Source organism: Hordeum vulgare, chromosome 7H (assembly GCF_904849725.1).
Source record: "Hordeum vulgare subsp. vulgare chromosome 7H, MorexV3_pseudomolecules_assembly, whole genome shotgun sequence".
In the NCBI taxonomy this organism is placed as follows: Eukaryota; Viridiplantae; Streptophyta; class Magnoliopsida; order Poales; family Poaceae; genus Hordeum; species Hordeum vulgare.
This window is the reverse complement of record NC_058524.1, coordinates 102,267,125-102,288,021: the sequence shown is the minus strand read 5'-3', so window position 1 is coordinate 102,288,021 and position 20,897 is coordinate 102,267,125. Positions and strand designations below refer to the sequence as shown.

The window sequence follows — 20,897 nt, the reverse complement described above, 5'->3', positions numbered from 1 at the left end:
TGGATCGTCAAGACGTTCCACTACATTAACCCCGTTATATACGCTTCCGCTTAGTGATATACAAGGGTATGTAGATTCACTCTCCCCTCTCGTAGATGATCATCACCATGGATAGGTATTGTATGTGCATATGAATTTTTTTCCCATGCAACGTTCCCCAACACTTGAAGTGCAGGGGTATTTACCTACCTCAGATCTAACCCCCTTACATCCTAGGTTAACCTCCGCTAATGGCGAGGGATTTGCATAGAGGTTTCCCACACCCCATACAACAAAGAGGGTATGCTTCATTCCCTACCTTTTACGAGGCCTGGGCTTCCCCATCCATCCTTTTTTGCGGGGATTCCTGGAATATTATAGAATCCAACTTCACCATTTCACCCTTGGATCTATACTTCATACTATGGGATTCGTCTCTCTTTGCGAGATGTTTTTAGGATGTGAAGCCCATTTTAAATCATGGAAGAAGTTGTTCTGCCTTGTCCCCTGAATAGAGGGCGGGGCTATTTAAGAAGTTGGGGGAGCCAAAGTATGGCGCATAGCCACATTCGGGTATCCGGTAGGTACCCTAATGGAAGCTCCCAAACAATGGACTTTCGACTAGTTTTACATCGAGGATGTACCTTTGTTCGACCCCGTTCTATGGGGTCTTCCCGAATTCTCAACCGCTCTGCTTAACAAGCGGTTCAATTAGCGCCCAAGAAGCCCGTATAAAGAAAACGACGTGGAGGTGAGGCTTTTGGTTGCCAAGATAAAGGTGCTGACACACCACCGTCTTACCATGATCGACGTTATGGCAGAAGCTATATGATGATGCGTCCAGCCTGTCCAACTGAGATACGATGCTCTTTGGCAATTCAAAGGTACAAGTGACGCCACCCGATACAAGCGAAAGGGTTTGACAGATCCGACGACATTAGTTGTTGTGCTAGACGATCTTTACAAGGGCGAAAGGAAGACTTCATCAACCAAAACACCAAGGATGGCTATTCGGACCATAATCCCATTGAATGGGTCAATTAAATTTAACTCCCTTAATCCAGATCCCCATGTTGTCTCAGGTTTTACTAAATTCTTGTAATTTATGTTTTTCAAACAGGACTTGAGACGTGTGGTAGAAAAGATCAGCTACCCTCCTCCTCAGCTAGAGGATTATGCCAAGGATGACGACCTCGGATTCCACGATGATCCGAATACGTCGATAATTTTCGTAGATGGGTTCTTTTATCAGAAGAGTATAAATGACAACGAGGTCACCTTTGTTGCTGACTATCCGAGGATACCTCCTTCATCAAACAAGGAGAACAAGAAAAAAAGCACCTCGTTAAAAGGTCGCCCGACGGCCCCTCTTGTTACGACGGGTGATCGTTCCATGCGCCGAACACCCATTGTTATGGGGTCCGTTGGTTCTACGCCGAATACTAGTCAGCCTTCCAAACGCGGAGCTCCTACAATGACTATTCCGCTTGCTCCCAAGAGGTATAATTTTAAGAATGAACATCATTTTCTTTTTCCAGTAAATAGATATTCACCTGTTACCATATTTGATAGGACCCAAACACAACCACCCCCTTCAACGGTGGTGGAAAATGTGGAAATTCCTCCTACAGATCAAGCTGCTGAGGAATATGATGATGTTTTAGTTACCAACTCCAAAGTGGAGAGCATAATGAACCATCATCGAAGGAAAGAGTCCATATGCCATCCCGAGTTTACCAAACAAGAGTTTAATGCGTTGAGCTCGGTCGACAAACACCCTTGAGCTGCCTGAGTAGGACTCGAAGGAGTAGCCAGTCGTATGTCAGCAAGCCTTAAGGTATGTATTCAGATGTTTGTTGTTTTTGCATATAAATTCCTAGCTACCAGCCCCTGATCCTCGATTAGGAAGCATGACCGATTCGAGGGTCTAACCCTATCGATCGTCATACTTTGTAGGCGCGAGGGACAAAAACAAAGAACTATCCCAATAGATCGGGTCTTTTCGATCACAACTCGAAGCTGCAAAAGCTGAGGTGGAACAAGTGAAAAGTTTCACGAGACAAGCACATGGTCAGAGGATTTGATCTCATATGCATAGTTTTCCTATTGTCCCTTTCTTAAAAAGGAAAGTGTTTTTTGTAGCAGCTGAATCTCTAGGCGAGTTGCAAAAAATCTCAAAACAGCCAAAGAATTGCAAAGATATGTTGAATCTCACCAGAAGGCCATACGCAAGTTCGTATTCCAAAGTGTAGACGAGAACAAGAAGCTTGAAGCAGAAAAGCAAGAATATATAACCCAAACTGAAAATTGAAAGGCTCAGACGCACATACCACCGCTAAAAACAACAAACTGAAAGGTGGAATATTTGATAAGTAACATGTCGAATTGTGTGGATGTATTGAGAGAACTTTTGAAATATAATCCATGATTCCATTATTTTGACGCAACACTATTGACTGGACGCCCTGAAGAAGAAGCTAGTTCGTTCAGCGACGATCTTTTAAAGGATTTTTCCCTGAGCGAGCGTTGCCGCAAGGCGAAGAGAAGCATGCTAAAGGCCTTATGGTTGGCTGAGACACCCCCAGAATGGATGCCGGAACTGGCCGAGTGCCTTAAAGGGGTTTTAAGTATTTTCTTTTGAAATGGTGAACAATTCTAGAATAGACGAACATACTTTTCGAAGTTGGTGAATTTATTTTCGAAATTCACGGACATTTTCTGAAATACATGAACACTTTCTGAATCCACACACATTTGGTGAACCAACAAACATTTCTTAATCACTAAAGTATTTTTGAAATCCACAAACATTTTTTTGAATATGCGAACATTATTACAAAAATCTAGATCATTTTTTGAATTCACAAACATTTTACGTTTTCTTTAAAAATTTATTTCAAAATTCCCATTTTTTAAATTGCAAAAAAATTTAGTAGTTCCAAATTTTTTAAAGTAGAAAAAACCGACAATGGAATAGAAAAGCAAACTAAAAAACAAGCACTAACTGTTTTTAAAATTTTGAGACATTTGTTAAAATACATGAACTTATTTTGCATTAGCCAACATTTTGTTAAATGTCATTAATAATTTTTAATACATAGACTTTTGTTTGAAATCATGGACTTTTTTATTTTAGAAACATTTTTTCAAAATTGCAAACATTTTCTTCTATATGCAAACATTTTTATAAAAATCCCAAGCAGTTTTTGAATTCACAAATATTTTGTGTCTTTTTGAATATGTTGTTTCAAAAAATTCCGAGTTTCTTTAAATTTGGAAAGTTATTTATAGTTCTATATTATTTAAAATAGAAAAATAAAACAGAATAGAAAATAAAAATAAATAGAAAACAGGCGCCGGCACATGGCCTAGTCGAGAAGGTTGTGATGTATCTTCTTCTAGCGCGTAGAGCGTAATATAGGTAGTTCGGACATGGGCCGGCTCAGTCTAGAGATTTTTCTATGTAAATTGTTTTTTATGACTTATAGGTGGCATTGGTGGGTAATTTTAACCAACTCTCTGGGGAAATTTGAAGGATGGATGACCAGAATCACTCTGTGTTGTGCTTTATTATTACAAGGATTGTCTTTGTAATTCAAATTCGAGTCGGACAGCATCGCCTCGGCGCTAGCGGCAATGGCCCAACGTCGTGCTGTCGCGCTTGAGCCGTGGCAAGTCGACCTCCACCGACCGCCGCCGCCCTCGCCAAGCCCCCGGCCACCTTCGGCATCCTCCCGCGCCTCCTCGACCCCACATGCCGCCCCCTCGACTTCCTATCACCGTAGAAAAGCCCCGCCGAAGCTCCACAAGCTCCATCGCCTCCTCGTCGGAAGTCACCGGCCACGTCCTCTACACATCCTTGACCTCACCTCCTCGCGCCCGTGCGCCTCCCCTCCTTGAACCCGCCTCCTCGCACCCGCACGCAGCCCCCTCGTCCTTGCGCCTCTGGCGACAAGGCCCCTCCGGAGCTCCCCTCCTCGTCCGTTAGCCCGACGGTAATGGATAAGACCATGGTACCGGGTGGTGATTTCCACGGGTATTGTAAAAACGAAAAAAAAAATTAACTTAAAAAAGGACCACGGGTTGATTTCAAAGAAACAAAGTTTTTTTTCTGCAAAAACGATGATGACATACAAACAGAAGCAATCTGTCCTTATATATATATATATATATATATATATATATATATTCATCACCCAGGGTGCAGAATAGGTTATTCTTCATCTGAGGTAATTTTATGAGCTTTTCATAAATAAATTACATTTAAAATACAAATAGTTACATTCATATTGATCCACTATGTAAAATTTGACAAAAAAAAAATAAAAAATATAAGCTGTAAGACAAGAAAATATGTATTTTACGTATATTTTACACTATATTTTTACGTTTGTAATTTTACGTAACAAAAATATTTTTTACGATGATTATATATTTTCTTACTGTCTCTTTTTACGTATGGAATAAGAAAAAAAATTACGTAACGTAAAATTACGATGCATTGATGTTCAAATAGATGGGGTGAAGAATATATATATATATATATATATATATATATAAGGTATATAGATATTTATGAATAATGTTTGATCTGGTTTAAAAAAGAAAATGAATACAAATTTATACAATAAACAAAATCTCAAAATACTATTTATTCATATATGGTTAACTGGGGCTTCGTTTGGTGTTCCTCGACAATTTCGGCTTAACAAATTTTGGCGCTCCGAATTATTTATTTTATCGCCTAATACTTCCCGTCTGTGATTTTCTTCGCTCCTATATTTGCCCATATAACCATCTCCCCCATCTCCCCAGCTCCCCGTTTCTTCAACCTGTGGATTCCAATCTACGCCGGTATCACACAACCAGCACGCCACCCATTCATGCACCCACAAGGCGGCAACCTTAACTAAGAAGCAATCCCCTCCACCATAAGCTCCACCGGCTGCTGATGCCTGTTCTCCTCCATCGGCAATCTCAGTAGATGCATCCTTGGAGCCCCGTCAGCATCAATAGTCCTCACTCCTCGCCGTCACAAACAACGTCTCCTCTTCATGTCATCATCACCGTCCCCAAGGCGCATCCAGGACGATTATCAGCGGCGTGTTCTTTCACTACACCTCCCCGCATCTCCCCTTCATCCAGCATCGTCAGCCTTCAGCACGTCAACAGGTAATCCCTGGAATCCCATATCCTCTACCGTTTTTACCATGAAATCAATCAAGATGGCCTCGTTCATTGGTGCATGTCAAGCCTATATTCCTATTGGTTCTCATTCCTAAGTTCAATACCTCCAGCTCGTCTCCTTACTTCTGCAAGTAGGCAATGCACTCTAAGTGTTTGGTGAATTGTTTGCTTGCCTCGAAATCAATCCTGGCAAGGTAAAATATGTCAGCAACTGTTTGGTGTCCTATGTTACCCTCAGAGACCTAACATCAAGTATTCTATGTCACCCTCACAGACCTAACAACAAGTTTTTGCCATGACTTCTCTTAATTTTCATTACCGACAGTCAAGAAAAGATATGTATTAAAATCCACCATCCCGAAAGGGGTTATATCTGGAGATAATCCATCACATAAGAATTATGAATTTACGACAACTGGCATTGTTAGAGATACGACACGCAATCGATACAATGAAGAATGTAACCAAGAAAAAGGACACAAGATTTAAACGTGGAAACCCCCTCCAAGACGAAGGGGAAAAAATCACACGCGCCAGCCAGCCAAACTTCACTATGATCGGGAAAGGTTACAAACGCCGGGGATTACAATTGATCGACTTAATGATGACGAGTTGATGTATATACTTCTCGCCCCTTGTTGGATACCCCAAAAGGAAGGTGGAGATGTAGTTAGCAACAAATTTCCCTTACACGGAGACTGTAAGGTTTATCGAACCAGGAGGACTCCTAGGCTCAACAAGTAGGTGTCTTTCACCCTGGCACTAACGGAAGACGTGGACCTGCACACACAACAAATAACTTTACTCCCAACGAGTATAAAGAGGTTGTCAATCTCTCTGGCCTTGTAGTTTGCAAATGATCAAAACACAAGCGGAAAGGTAATAGTGATTGCAACGGAAAAGAAAATGAAAGCGGTAAATGATGGAGGTGTAAACAATGATGGTGATATGGACCGGAGTCACATGATGTTCACTAGTGATGTCTCTCTCCCAAAAGACGATAAACAACTATGCTAGGATAAACAATCACAGTTGGGCAATTGACAGAATTATGATCGCACCGCAATGCCAATTATGTTCCTTGATAGTTAGAGCTTGAATAGTAATGGCAGTACGCCAAGACAAGTAGACCGTTTATTCATCAGCATATACTTACTAATCATCCACCTTAAGATATCTATCCAGAACATCTCTCCGGTATTAAGTTGTGAGCCACACCCAAAGTGTAAACTCAAAGCAACGGACAACTGCATTAACGAACTATGCGTAAGATAAACAATCCTTGCAACCGTGGTCACAAGCATCGTTGTTTTCTCCCTTGTGGCAACAAGCACATCCCCTAGTCTCATGTTTCTGTCAGTCAAACTAGACATCGAGGGACCCGAACCCACAATCCTTCATAATGCTCCCTCTTGGAGTTACGATATACTACTTGGCGAAAGCAATAAAAAGCAACGAAGAACATGCAATAATCATTAAGCAACATAATATAAAAGGATAATCAAATATATAACTCATAACAATCTAAACATAATCTCATAATCCATCGGATCCCAACAAACCGAGCATAGAAAAAGCAAGAGAATTACATAGATGCCTTGATCATATAGGGTAGCTCACAAGGAATAACCATTGAAGCACAAGATTGGAGAGAAGACATCACATAGCTACTGGTCATGGACTCATGGTCCAAGGACGACTACTCACGGCACGACCAGGAAGCGTCCATGGCGGTGGAGAAGCTCCTGTAGGTCAATCCTCCCTCCGGCACGGTGCCGGGAAGAGGTCTCTTGACGCTCCCGATCTTTGAAGCGTTGTGGCGGCGAAACAATGGAGAAATTCGCGATTCGAGAAAGTTTGCGAGGGTTTCCTCACGGAACACTAAAGTCTGCGAAGGAGGGCACTGGAGGAGGTGGGACCCACCCAGGCGACCTCCTGGCGCGGCCTAGGGCCTGGCCACGCCAGCAGGCCGCCTGGGAGGCCCCTGGCCCCCCTCTGGCCCTCCTTCGGTGATCCCGAAGCTTCTGTTTCGCTGATTTTTGTAATATTTTTTCTTGATTTTTTCAGGATTTGGAAAATTGGGTAAAAGCCCCTGCAAAATAGACATCAGCAGACAGAAACTGGCACTGGGTGCGCTGAGTTAGTAGGTTAGTCCAAATATGTGTAAAATGATATAAAAGTGTTGCAAAACATGTAACATTGTCACCCAAAAGATCATGGAACAAGCAGAAATTATAGATACGTTAGGGATGTATCACTTATCATGTGCGGCGGCTTACAAGAGGTATATATAACACATGTGTCATAGGTCAACCCTGATCCGTATCGGCGACAGGCGTCGCTCCGCTCGCTCGTCAGAAGTTGGCCTTCCTCTTTATATTAGCATTTGGAGCATAACATAACACACATGATGTTTAATTTAATTGAAAATGAATGACATTGCTTTATTGAGAATGGTCTATAGTTCACATGGTTATTGCTCGGACAAATAGAAAATAGTGATTAAAGTAATTTTCATCAGGTTGATCCTTATGGTGAACCGTTGATGAATCAGAAGCCATCTCGACAATGTCCAAAATCTATCATGGCTCTAACTTTTCAGAGTAAGCTACATGATACTGCTTTCTCGTTGGGCTTATGATAGAGATGTAAGCAGCATATTTATGAAAACAATCTGTAGTTACCTGGGTTGAACATCCAAATAGTGTTTTGTACTGGCTAAACTATATTTTGTAGACTATTTACAAAACATTTTGTGGGCTTATGTTGTAACAATATGCTATTGGTCTTAAGTGATTTGTTGCCCCAAGACATTCTTTGTGATGAAAAATGACACTTGCCGGTATAGTACTAAATAGCCCAAGCCAACTAAAGTTTTCTTGTTCCATTATTGACCAAAACATAACACCTAGTCACCTCATTGCAGGTGTCCCAAAATCACCAAGTACAGATCTTATCAGACTTGCGAAAGAAAAACGCTAAACAAGCCAAAAGTACTGATAACAATAGTTCTCCAATTCAGTTTGTCATCAGTCTCCACAGCTATGTCATTGAATACCTAAAATGCAATGTGCTTCAATAGCTTTGCTCTGACTCCAAGAATTTCCATTGTCCTCCTTTTCAATTGTTAAGAACTTGAGATAATACCGCCAGTCTCACACCGATGGCATTGAAGACCTAAATTGCAATGTGCTTAAGTAGCTTTGCTCTGATTCCATGAACTTACATTGTCCTCCTTTGGGCTGTTAAGAACTTATGTTAATCCAGTAACAAATAGAACTTAACTTAGAAGGCACTACCGGTGCAGGAAATTGTGACGTCTCTGTAGTTTTCTATTGATCGTTTATTGTTAGTCAAGTTCTCAGGTTTTTATGCACCGCTGCCATTCCAGATAAATGCTCACAACACGGCTTCTTTGTTTCACTGCTTGCTATCTCTACTCGCTCCAGAGCACACAAAGCTCCTACAGCAGCTCCTCCACCCCCGACAGTAGCGAGCTTATATTACTTCCCATCTTAAGATAGTGTGCAAACTCTATACAAAAATTAACGGTAACTAGTACGTGTACCTCTTGTATTTTCAGCACTTATCTACAGCAAAATGAGGCTATGGCTAATATTCATGTACAAAAGTAAAGTGAATAGCGAGCAATTAATTCTAGTAGAAATGAAAAAAAAATCAATAATTTAAGAGATGTAGTCCCCAACAAGAAAAGTTAATTAGCAATGCGAATACACATATGTGGAGTTTCTTGTGTTTAAGATTTTTTTTCTGCATAGAAGCATAGCAGTACCATGATTCGTGCCATTCTGATTGGAAACTTTTGGAGGACAAAAATCATATGTTCTGCTTGTTCTACGAATGCAAAAATCTAAGTTTTTTACTATTATTTAATGTAGTGAAATGCATGACCTAGACATGCATTTCTATGGACACGTTTACCTGTCATTAGCTTGTTGATTAACATATGATTTTAACATTCTTGTGGGTACCGCGACGACTTTGAGCGTTAATATCTCAGTGCAGGCTACTGATAGTGTACAAGTAGATGAAGAAAATTTACAAAGCCCTCTAAAAAATTAGTGCTTTCTTAGGAAGAAAGTGATGGTATACTTGTGCTTGCGATTAAAGGGAAGGTTTTAATTTAATACTTAATATAATGAGATTTTTATATTTATCTCAACAACAGGAGTAACTGGAAAAACAAAACAGAAGATAACATTAGGATCCTTCCATTGGAAGATTGTAGAGAAGTATTTAAAAGTGTGCATGCATGGGAAGAAGCGAAACAACTTCGAGGGTATTATGGTGCTAAGCATTGGAGTGAAATAAAAGTCTCTTAGGGATTGACTGTTGTTCAACATTCTGATAAAGGAGAAAATGTTTAGTTTGCACTGCTGGCACTAGGTGATAATGTAGAAAACATGACAGATGAGATGGCTATGATGAGTTCATTCCTAAGCACAAATTCCCTAGAGAGGATTGGAGAAATGAATTTGTAACCGAGGGAAGTGATGAAGTTGGTATCTACGCCACATCTCTTTCTATTATGAGCATTAATATATTATTATCATATTCTTGTTTTAGGTTGGTCTGAATGGAAGAGTTATTGGCAGTGACCTCCCACATGATTCATACAACATAGTTGAAGAATGACGTGGTAGTGAACTGACACCATTTCTTCTTACACTAGACTGAAAGCTTATGTTCTAAAAGTTCTAACTTTATCTTTCTTTTTTCAGGTATCCGAAGATTTAGAAAAGGAGTGCATTCCAAGACCCAGGAGAAACTACAGATGAATTAGTCTTTAAGTGAACAAATATTATAGATTATGTATATATTTTAGCTTAATAGGAAAACTTTCTTGTAGTTTTTAGGATAATTTCTTAATCATTTGTATCTTTTGTGAAATTGTCTGAATTGATTCAGCTGTGAACTCATGGTTTTTGTTCATGCTAACTAGAACACTCGATTTGTCACTAAGTATGTTAAATGTGCGAATGGGATGCTTGTGAATGCAATTGGTGATATGGGTGGATAAATTTATATAATGAGATTCGTTTCTTGTAAATGCAAATGGTGATATGGACGGATGTCTTTATATAGTTGTATTTAATAATCATTTTGTACATGCATGCGCGACGTGATAAATTAACTGAATTACAAATTCAACATTTATCAGATAATATTTAAAGAAAAATATTCCATAGTTACAAAGAATCTTATGTATATTTAGATACCAATATAGGGTCTCTACATATCGCATGTAAATATTGGCCCGTGATGAATGAAATGTCCATGTGAGTAGAGACGTGATATGAGCGCATCTAATAGAATGTCTCTATATATATAGAGATGATTTTGAATGTCCCAATATAGCGTCCCGTGCTATGTACACACGCTTTGCCGACGTCTCTAAATTGTTTGAGACGATATGTGAGAAGACGCTCCAAAGATGCTTTACTATGTCGACTCTATGGTTGCGTAGAGATGAAATAACACGTCTCTATAGGTAGATCTTCTTGTAGTGTCAACCTGTCCATTTGTTTCTGGGTGGCAAACGAAAGCGTAGTCGAGCTCGATACCCAAATTCGCACACAAGTCCTTAACCTCCCGAGCCGTGGAATTGGACCCATTATCCATGATTATACTACGCAGAACACCGTAATGGTGAACCATGTCGGATACAAACTCAATGACCGGCCCGGATTTTGCAGGAGTTACTGGTTTGGCTTCGATCCACTTTGTAAATTTATCAACCATCACCCATAAGTATATCTTCTTCTTAGATTCTCCTTTTAGAGGCCCCACCATATCCAGCCCCCAGACCGCGAATGGCCAAGTGATCGGTATTGTCCGAAGAGCTGTTGCAGGCATGTGGCACTGGTTTGCAAAGAATTGGCATCCAACACAATGCTGCACAAGCGCATGAGTGTGCGCTCGAGCTGTTGGCCAAAAAACCCGACTCGGAATGCCTTGCCTACCAGGGCTCTAGCCGTCGCGTGATGGCCCCCATACGTGCATGTATTTCAGCCAAGAGTTGTTCACCTTCCTCCTTGGATATACATCGTTGGAGGACACCAGTAGTGATTTTTTTGTAGAGTCCCGCTTCGTGAACCTTGTAATATTTGGATCGTCGAACTATCCTTCTTGATTCATTCTTATCATCAGGGAGTTCCTAGCAAAGGAGGTAAGCCAGGAAGGGTTCGGTCCATGGTACAATTATAGCCATGATCTCATAAGATGAGAGCGTTTCTTCTAATGCAGATCTGCCAATGATGTAATCATCTGTCTCAACTGTAAGGGGAGCATTGTACTACTCCTTTGTAATTTCAATATCCCCATGCTCATCCTGCCAAACCATGGAGGGTTTAAACAGTGGCTCCAAGAAGATATTTTTTGGGATAGGATCTCGTTTGGCACCCATGCAAGCGAGGATATCAGCAGCCTGTATTGTCTCTGGAGACGTGATGGAACTCCAAGTCTTCAAATCGATCCAAGATTTTGAGGACATCATTCCGATAAGCTGCCATCTTTGGATTTTTGGTATCAAATTCACCATTGATTTGGGAGATAGCAAGGTTCGAGTCTCCTCGTACCTCCAACCTTTGGACACCTATCGAGGTTGCCATTCTTAATCCATGTAGCAAAGCTTCGTATTCGGCCGCATTATTGGAATCAGTATACATGATTTGCAAAATGTACTGAATGTTGTCATCAGTGGGGGATGTAAGTATGTCACCAACCCCCAGGCCAGCTAGCGTCTTGGACCGTCCTAGTACATCGTCCAATGGGAGTATGCGATATACTCTTTAGGGAGTTTGGCTTCTATTCATTCTGCTAGAAAGTTGGCCACACTTGAGATTTAATAGCTCGACGCAGCTTGTACGAAATTTCAAAGGTAGTAGTTCAATGGCCCATTTTGCTATGCATCCAATAGCATCTTTATTGTTGATTATGTCATTCAGGGGTACCTCAGATGCTACCGTTACCGAACATTCTTGAAAATAGTGTCGGAGCTTGTGTGATGCTGTGACGATGGTATATGCTTTCTTTTGGTAGTGAGAGTAACGAGTCTTTCATAGGGTGATGACTTCGGACACATAGTACACTAGCTTATGTACCCGTCATTTGTGGTCTTCCACTTCTCGTTCAACCACGAGTACTGCACTCACAACCTGATTTGTGGCTGATGTGTACAATAGCATTGGTCCTCCTGTTGTAGGTGCTCAGTATTGGATTGCTAGCAACATTTTAATTTCATCCAGGGTTGTTGTTGCCTCTTCAGTCCACTCGAAGTTTTTGGTTCATTTGAGTAGGCGATAGAGCGGCAGTGCCTTTTTGACGAGGTGGAAGATAAAGCGGCTTCATGTCGCCATGCAACCTGCCAGGTTTTGGACGTGTTTCAGCTCCATTGGTATCACCAATTGGGATATGGTTGGGAATTTTGCGGGATTGGCCTCTATTCCCCTATGAGAGACGATGAATCTGAGCAGTTTATGTGCGGGACACCGAAGACACATTTCTCTGGGTTGAGCCGTATGTCGTATTGTCGAAGATTGTTGAAAGTGTGTCGGAGTTCATGTACTAGTTGGCTGACGTGTTTGGTCTTGATGACCACATTGTCCACATATGCCTCAATTGTCTTGCCGATTTGTGTTTCTAGACATGTTTGAATCGTGCGTTGATATGTGGCGCCCGCATTATTTAACCCAAAGGGCCTTGTGTTGAAGCAGAATATCCCATAGGGAGTGATGAAAGCGGTTGCCGCCTGATCGGATTCCTTCATCTTTATTTGATGGTATCCAGAGTAAGCATCGAGGAAGCAGAGTGAATCGTGACCTGCAGTGGCGTCAATGATTTGGTCAATGCAAGGCAAAGGAAAAAGGATCCTTAGGGCATGCCTTGTTTTGGTAAATCGACACACAACCGCCAAGATTTGTCCTTTTTTGGGACCATGACCAGGTTTGCTAGCCACTCAGATGTTTAATGTCCCGGATGAATCCTACTTCGAGCAACTTTGCTAGTTCCGTGCCCATGTTGTCATGCTTGGGTTCGAAAAACGATGCAACGTTTGTTTGACGGGTTTGAAGCCGTCTATGATGTTCAAGCTGTGCTCGGCCAGTCTTCGTGGGGTTCCTCGCATGTCTGAAGGGTTCCACGCGAATATATCCCAGTTTTCTTGCAAGAATAAGCATAGTGCTTCACCAATCGTGGGGTCAATTTGTGTTCCGATGGACGCCGTTTTGGAAGGGTCCGTCGGGTGTACTTGAAATTTGACTATTTCGTCATCTAGCTTGAAGGATGTGGACTTTGGCCTCTTGCAACATCCTTATCGACCACCGATCTTAGTTTAGTGAGTTCTTCAGCCGTGGGGGATTCTGAGGGTGCCTCAAGGGCGAGTGCCGCAGTTTGATTTTCAGCCCGTAGGGCTCTGTCCGGATCACTTATTAGGGTGATGATACCATTAGGTTTAGGCATTTTTAGTTTCATATACCCATAATGGGGAACGACCTGGAATCTGGTGAAGGCCTCCCGCCCCAGGAGGGCGTGATAGCCGCTTTTGAAGGGTACGATGTTGAAGGTGAGCTCCTCGGACATGTAGTTCTCACGGGTGCCAAAGACTACATCAAGGGAGATCCGACCTGTGCATCGAGCTTATTTTTCAGGGATGATTCCTAGAAAATTTGTGCTACTGCACTCTATGCGGGATCGATCGAATTGCATTTTCTCCAATGTATTCTCATAGATGAGGTTTAAGCCACTATCACCGTCCATCATCACCTTAGATAGTTTAAAACCATATATAATGGGTTTGAGAACTAATGCGGCAAGTGTTTGGTTGGACCGTATTCCAGGCTGGTCTTCCTCCATAAATGTGATGGGTGTGTTTGCCCATGGATGTGTTGTTTCCACCATAAACACCTAGTTGGCTTCTTGGAGAGCTCTTTTCCTTTGATTATTTGAGGAGATGGTCTCATAATCTATGAGCACATCAACGTTGCTGTAGGTGTGCCTTCGCTATGACTGGTCCTCAAAAATAGGTTCTCCGCTTTTAGCCACCTGCCTCACGACCCAACAGGCTCGAAGTATGCGAGTTGAGATGGTGTGAGGTAACACAGAGTGAATGGGGCAAGGACTATCTAATAGCCTATCCATTACGGTTTAAGATCCGTCAAGGGGCTTGTTCTGTTTTGACAAACCGTATTTAATTGGTTGTTGTTGAAGTGTGCATTTTTTCCGAGCTTTTCCGGGTTGCTTGGTGTGGGTTCGCTCCATATGCAGCTGCTCAGCTTGCCATGTACTTTCCATGGTGCAATATTTATGTACTAGAGCTGAAAGCTTTGTGAGGCTATGGATGCGGCGACGTGCGAGGGCATTCAAAATTCCCTCTTCTCGGCATTTATGCCAAAATACGTTTATAATGTCATGGCAGTTGTAATCTGGTATCCGAGTTATTTTTAGCAGGAATCTAGACTAGAAGTGTTGAAAAAATTCTCCTAGCACCTTCCTAACATGCCGGAGGTCCCGTATGTTAGGTCCTTCTTTGATCTCAAATGATTCTTAGACTGGGAGGTGGGTGGGAAAAGTTTCAGTGTTTTTACAACACCTATTTCTCCGGTATTAACGATTGTGTCGGAGACCGCCGTAGAGTCCCGAGTGCCAGGCTTGGTGCCCATATGGCTGACCGGACATGACAACTCGCAGTCCGAATTGAATTTGGGGCGTGATTCAATCGGAGGATATTCCGGCTTACCGGATATCGGGACACAGATAGTTTTGAGTTCCGGTGGCCGGGAGGGTGAGCCCCCCATTGGTTCCTCAATGGTGGCGATTAGGTGAGTAATGGATGGGACATAAATTTCCCTATCATCAAGTTTGATTCCTATATGGTCATAGACCGATGGTTGGTCATGGGACACTCCCATGACCTTTATTCGGCCAAGCAACTCATCTAATTTCTCAATATCCACGTCGCTCATTAGTCTGGAGCTTGTGGGATTCACCAGGGGCATTGTCGCCTCCTAGGTATTTGGAGCTGGGCCTAAGGTGTGATCACCGGCTGGTGATTCATATTGCTTGTCCGGTTCGGAACCCGAAACTGGAGCCCGAGCGCGAGTTGTTTCAAGGAAAACATCCACCTCCTTTGATGTTAAAGAATCCTTAGGGAAGGGGGTTGCCAAAATAAAATATCCCCTGGGATCAGCGACGAACTCTAGGTTTCCAAACCGAATCTCATAATTGGGGGCAAAATTCCCAACCTACTCCAGGTGACTGGTGGGATCGGCGTGTAGCATGACGCTGCCGAACGCTTAGATCGGCCAAGGGATGAAGATTTCCCTAGTGCGGATTTTGTTGCTCATGACAATGCGAGCCATCGATCCTTCTCGTAATTCTGTAGTGGAGCTCTCACTGAAAGCACCAATGTTGGCGTCAAAATCGGCTGATCTCGAGTAGGGGGTCCAAACTGTGGATCTAGGGTCTATGGATAACAAGAGACAATGGGGCGGTTTTTTACCCAGGTTTGGGCCCACTTGATGGAGGTAAAACCCTACGTCATTCTCTTGTTGTTATTGATGAGATAGTATAGAGTAAAATGTTGATCTACCACGAGATCGATGTTGTGGTGTAAACCGTGATCGTAATGGGCTTGATCTATCCTACGAGCTACCACCCCTCGGCTTTTATAGATGCCCGGGTTGTCAGGTTTTACACAAGGTCGGTTAGAACAGAGAAGGAATATGCCGATTACTACATCTCCTTGGTATACACGTCAAGTCTACAGAAGAGTCTATGTTGAATACAACACTTCTGCCAATGGCCGAACATACGAGAGAGCCCGACCCATGAGGACAGGTAGGCGGACCGAGGACCCTCTAATACCAGACTCCCTCAACCCCCCTCTCAAATTTTGAGGTCATTATTATCGAGCTCGGCTTTCGCTTGATGACAAGTGAGGTCTAAGCTTCGGGGAGTTGATACGTCCATTTTGCATGATGAATTCTTATGGATATTTATATTATTATTCTCCATTATTCCTAATTATGATACAATTTTTATGCCTTTTGTCTCTAAATATGCAAGGTACATCACAAAGACGGAAATTACCGTCAAATGGAATTCTGGAATTGAAAACCAAGAAAAAGGCTGAAAATCACTGGACTCCAAATGAGCTGAAACTTCACGAATTTTTTTATGGAATATTTAAGAATTATTGGGCCAAAATATACCATAGGGGGACCACCTGTTGGCCACAAGCCAACAGGGCGCGCCCACCCCTAGGCGCGCCCTATTGCCTTGTGGGTCCCCAGCAGGTCTCCCGACCCCCCTCTTCTCCTATATGGTGTGTTTTGACCTAGAAAAAATAATAAGGATACTTTCGGGTTGAAGCATTGTCTCGAGGCGGGAACTTGGGCAGAGGTCCTTTTGCTCACCGACACATAGATTCTGCCACGGAAACTTCCTTCCTGGAGGGGTAAATCAAAGCCATCGTCATCACCAATGCTTCCTCCTTCGTGGGAGGACCAATCTTCGTCAACATCTTCACCAGCAACATCTCATCTCAAACCCTGGTTCATCTCTTGTATTTAATCTTTGTCTCAAAACCCCAGAGTGGTACTTGTGGGTTACTAGTAGTTTTGATTACATCTCGTATTTGATGCTTGTTGGTTCACTTGGTGGAATATATTATGTCCAGATCCTTAATTACTATTATTATACCTTTGATCTTGAACATTTTGACGAGGTGTGAGTACTTAGTATTGTTCCTGAGGACATGTGAGAATTCTTGTTATAATTAATCATGTGAAGTTGCTATTCGTTCAATATTTTGATGATGTGTATGATGTTGCTTCTCTTAGTGTTGTCGTATGAACGTCGACTACATGACACTTCACCATGTTATGGGCCTAAGCGAACGCATTGTGGAGTAATAAGTAGATGATGGTTTGCGAGAGTGATAGAATCCTCAACCCCAGTTTATGCGTTGCTTCATAAGGGGCTGATTTGGATCCACACTTTTCATGCTATTGTTAGATTTATCTTAATTCTTCTTTCATAGTTGTGGATCCTTGGGAGAAGGGGTAATCATAAGAGGGCTTCTTGTACAAGTAAGAACATCTCCTTAGCACTAGTCCAGTCGCATATCAAATTATCAAAGTAACAAACACGAATCAACTCAACATGATGAACATGACTAGACAGAAATTCCCATGTGTCCTTGGCAAGGTTTGCCTCATATAAGAGTACTTTCTGGCCTATCCTTTGCTATAAAAATGATTGGCCTATCTAGATGCATACTTGTTACTATTGTTACTTGTCACTTTTTACGAATTATCTTGCTAAAAAACTATCCATCACGGTTACTCATAACACTTGCAGATAATACCTTGTTGAAAACTGCGTGTCATTTCCTTCTTCACATCGTTGAGTTTGACACTCTTACTTATCGAAAGGACTACAACTGATCCCTTATACTTGTGTGTCATCAGATACCTCTCCCCTTCTAATGGTATTGGCTTTCCTATGGACTCAAATGTGATTTCTCACAAAATGCAAAAATGTATTGTCTTGAGGCTTGTTGCCAATAGATGTCCCTTGCATCTAGGGAATCTCCTCACAATCATTTGCAATCTATTCATTGAACTTTTCCTGAAATTTACTTAGTATAATCATTAGTTAAATGAAATAAGTGTTATTATGAACTACCAAAACCACCTCGGGAAAAGTTGTCTTTCACAAACATTGGTTTTCTTGGGGATTTTGCCGATCCAGACAGGAAGGTAGAACCGTAGTACGGTCTTGTGCGTAGAAACCTGCGTGGTTGTGCGCGGGAACATGCTCATCGAGCCGACGCGTGGCCAAAAGAAATGCATTTGCGGTGCCGAAGCATACACTGGAATCCTCGGGCGGGAATGTGGTGATAAGACGTGAGAGATGAGGATGGAGTGATGATCAGGCAGACGGGTGATAATAATAAAACATCTGCGATATTAGTACAGTCAAAAAACACTTCCCTATGTAGCGTCGGTAATGATTTAGTCAATCGCTAACAATTATTTAGCATCAACCGTCTTCCCACAACACAGATAGCTTTTCAGGATGAATTGTTTGGGTTACTATTGGTCTTCCCGCATAATTCTGCTGAATGAACTGTTTGTCAGGTATCACAGACACCTTCTTATGCTAACACGTTTGTGTTTTGCTAGAACAACGCAAATAGTTTATCCGAGTGAACTGTATGTCGTACTTCGCGCACATATGTATATTATTAACCGTTCGTGTTATCTTGTCTAATCACAAACAATTCATAAGAACCAAATGTATGCCACGTATCACACACATAAGTCTTTTCTAAATCGTATTTGATGGATCCGCCATCGCACACGGTTCTCTATATTGGCGACGGAGCTAGAACTGTACCATTTGCGATTGATGGATCGCACAAATTTTGGTTGAAGGATCTCTGATTGATGTGTCATCTTAGGACCTTCCTGTAGTAGTGCATCTACTATCAGCAATAGGATAAATTATACCTGCCCGAGAAGCATTAGAATTTTTTTTCTTACCACTTCTTTCATTTTAGGATTCAAGCGGCGGTGATGATCAATGACAGGTTTAGCATCTAGTTACATATTAATCTTGTACTGACATAGAGTGCGACTAATGCCCTTAAGAACATCAAGAGTATATCCAATAGCAGCTCGGTGCTTTCTCGGAGTTTTAAGTAATGCCTTTTCTTCGCTCTGAAGTTAGCACTAATAATAACCTGATATATCTTATTTGCACCAAGATAAGCATATTTCAAAATATTACATAATTCCTTTAACACCGAATCTCCCTTAAGTGGGGAAGGATCTCCTAAAATGCCAACATGAAAATTGTGTTTAAGGATAGGTGCTTGCCTATATAATATCTCATCTATTTATTTCTCTCATTCACATGCATATCGTTTTCATGGTCTAGCAAATATTATTCTAAATGATTAGTAGGTGGTACGACAATAGAAGCAAGACCAATAATTTCGTCTTTACTAGATAGTTCCTACTCATGTGGTTGTCTACCGCACTTAGAGAAATTAAATTCCCAAGAAACATCACAAAAGCTTACCTTAACCTTCTCTATAACACAATTAATTTCAGCATTAACGGTGTTCAAGAAAGGTCTACCAAATATAATGGGACAAAAATTATCTCATTGTGAACCAAGTACTAAGAAATCAGTAGGGTACTTAATTTTTCCACACAAGACTTCAGCATCTCTAAAAATCCCAAGTGGTGAAATAGTGTCTCTATTTGCAAGTTTAATAGTGACATCAATCCACTCAATATGAGAGGGTGCTATATCATTCATAATTTCTTGATATAAAGTAAAAGATATAACACTAACACTAGCACCCATATCACACAAGCCATGATAGCAATGATCTCCAATCCTAACATAAACAACATGCATGTGAACAACTAGTTTATTTTTATCTAACTCATCATGTTTGTTTCAAACAGGTTTTGCAATTCTAGCAGCTTAATCACACAAGTAAATAACCTTTCCATCAATATTATCAACCATGAGATCTGTAACCATAGCAATATTATGTTCTACATTTATTTTTTCAATAGGTTTGGGTGTCTTAATATTGCTTTTATTAACCACAATTGAAGCTTTAGCGTGTTCCTTAATCTTAATAGGCAAAGGTGGTTTCTGAATGTAAGCAGTAGGCACGTCTGGATCAACATGGTAAATAATTGTTCCATCTTTAACTTTAATAGGTTCCTCTAATAGCTCTTCCATAGGTGGATGAAATTCAACCCACTTCTCCTTAGGGAGATAAACATGAATAGCAAATGGTTCATAGAAATAAGCTGTTAATTCAGAGTCAAGCCAATATGTATTGCTAAACTTATGAAAAGTTTGAGTTTCCATAAAATATTTAACACAATCAAACTCAAGCTTTATACCCGAATATTTACCTTTGTCGAGTTCCCAATCTTCAAAGTTCTGTTTAATTCTTTCCACAAGATACCATTTGAATTCAATAGTTTTATTCATGAAGGAACAAGCGGAAGAAGAATCAAGTTTGGATTGATCATCATAAGAAAGTCGAGCATAAAAGTTTTGAAGTATTATTTTTCTTGAGAGCTCATGGTTTGGGCAGGTGTGCATCATAGATTTAAGCCAACCCCAAGATTGATTGATGCTTTCTCCTGCATGAGGCCAAAAACTATAGATATAATTACAATCACGATGAACCAGATGCAAAGGATAAAACTGCTGATGAAATTCCAGCTTCAAGCGATTCGAGTCCCATGTTCCAATATTATCAAATAGCCTATACCAAATCAATATTTTTCCTACAAATATAATCGGAAAACCTTCTTCTTAACTTTCTCCTTAGATAAACCTACAAGCTTAAATAATCCGCAAATCTCATCTACATATATCAAGTGCAAATCAAGATGAGTTGTATCCTCTCCTGCATAAGGATTAGCTAGCAGTTTCTCTAACATACCCGAACGAATTTCATAGTAAATATTTTTTGTAGGTTCAGTAGGTTGAGGCGCAACTTTTTCCACTTCTGGTTCGGGCGAAGATACCCCAAACAGACCCTTAGAAGGATTATCTTCCATACTGACAAGCAACAATAAATTTTAGCACATACCGAAAATGTTTCCTTAACAATTTCCACTTACCAAAGGCGCTTCACTCCCCAGAAATGGCGCCAAAAAGAGTCT

At 41.2% G+C, this 20,897-nt stretch overlaps 1 long non-coding RNA gene across 1 annotated transcript; it reads left to right on the top strand.

Annotated features, from left to right (window-relative positions):
* Positions 1 to 4,805: 4,805 nt before the first annotated feature.
* LOC123410819 lies at positions 4,806 to 10,237 on the top strand. Its single transcript, XR_006613103.1, has 3 exons — positions 4,806 to 5,151; positions 9,754 to 9,826; positions 9,909 to 10,237. It is a non-coding gene; the product is annotated as an uncharacterized LOC123410819 (long non-coding RNA).
* Positions 10,238 to 20,897: the final 10,660 nt, after the last annotated feature.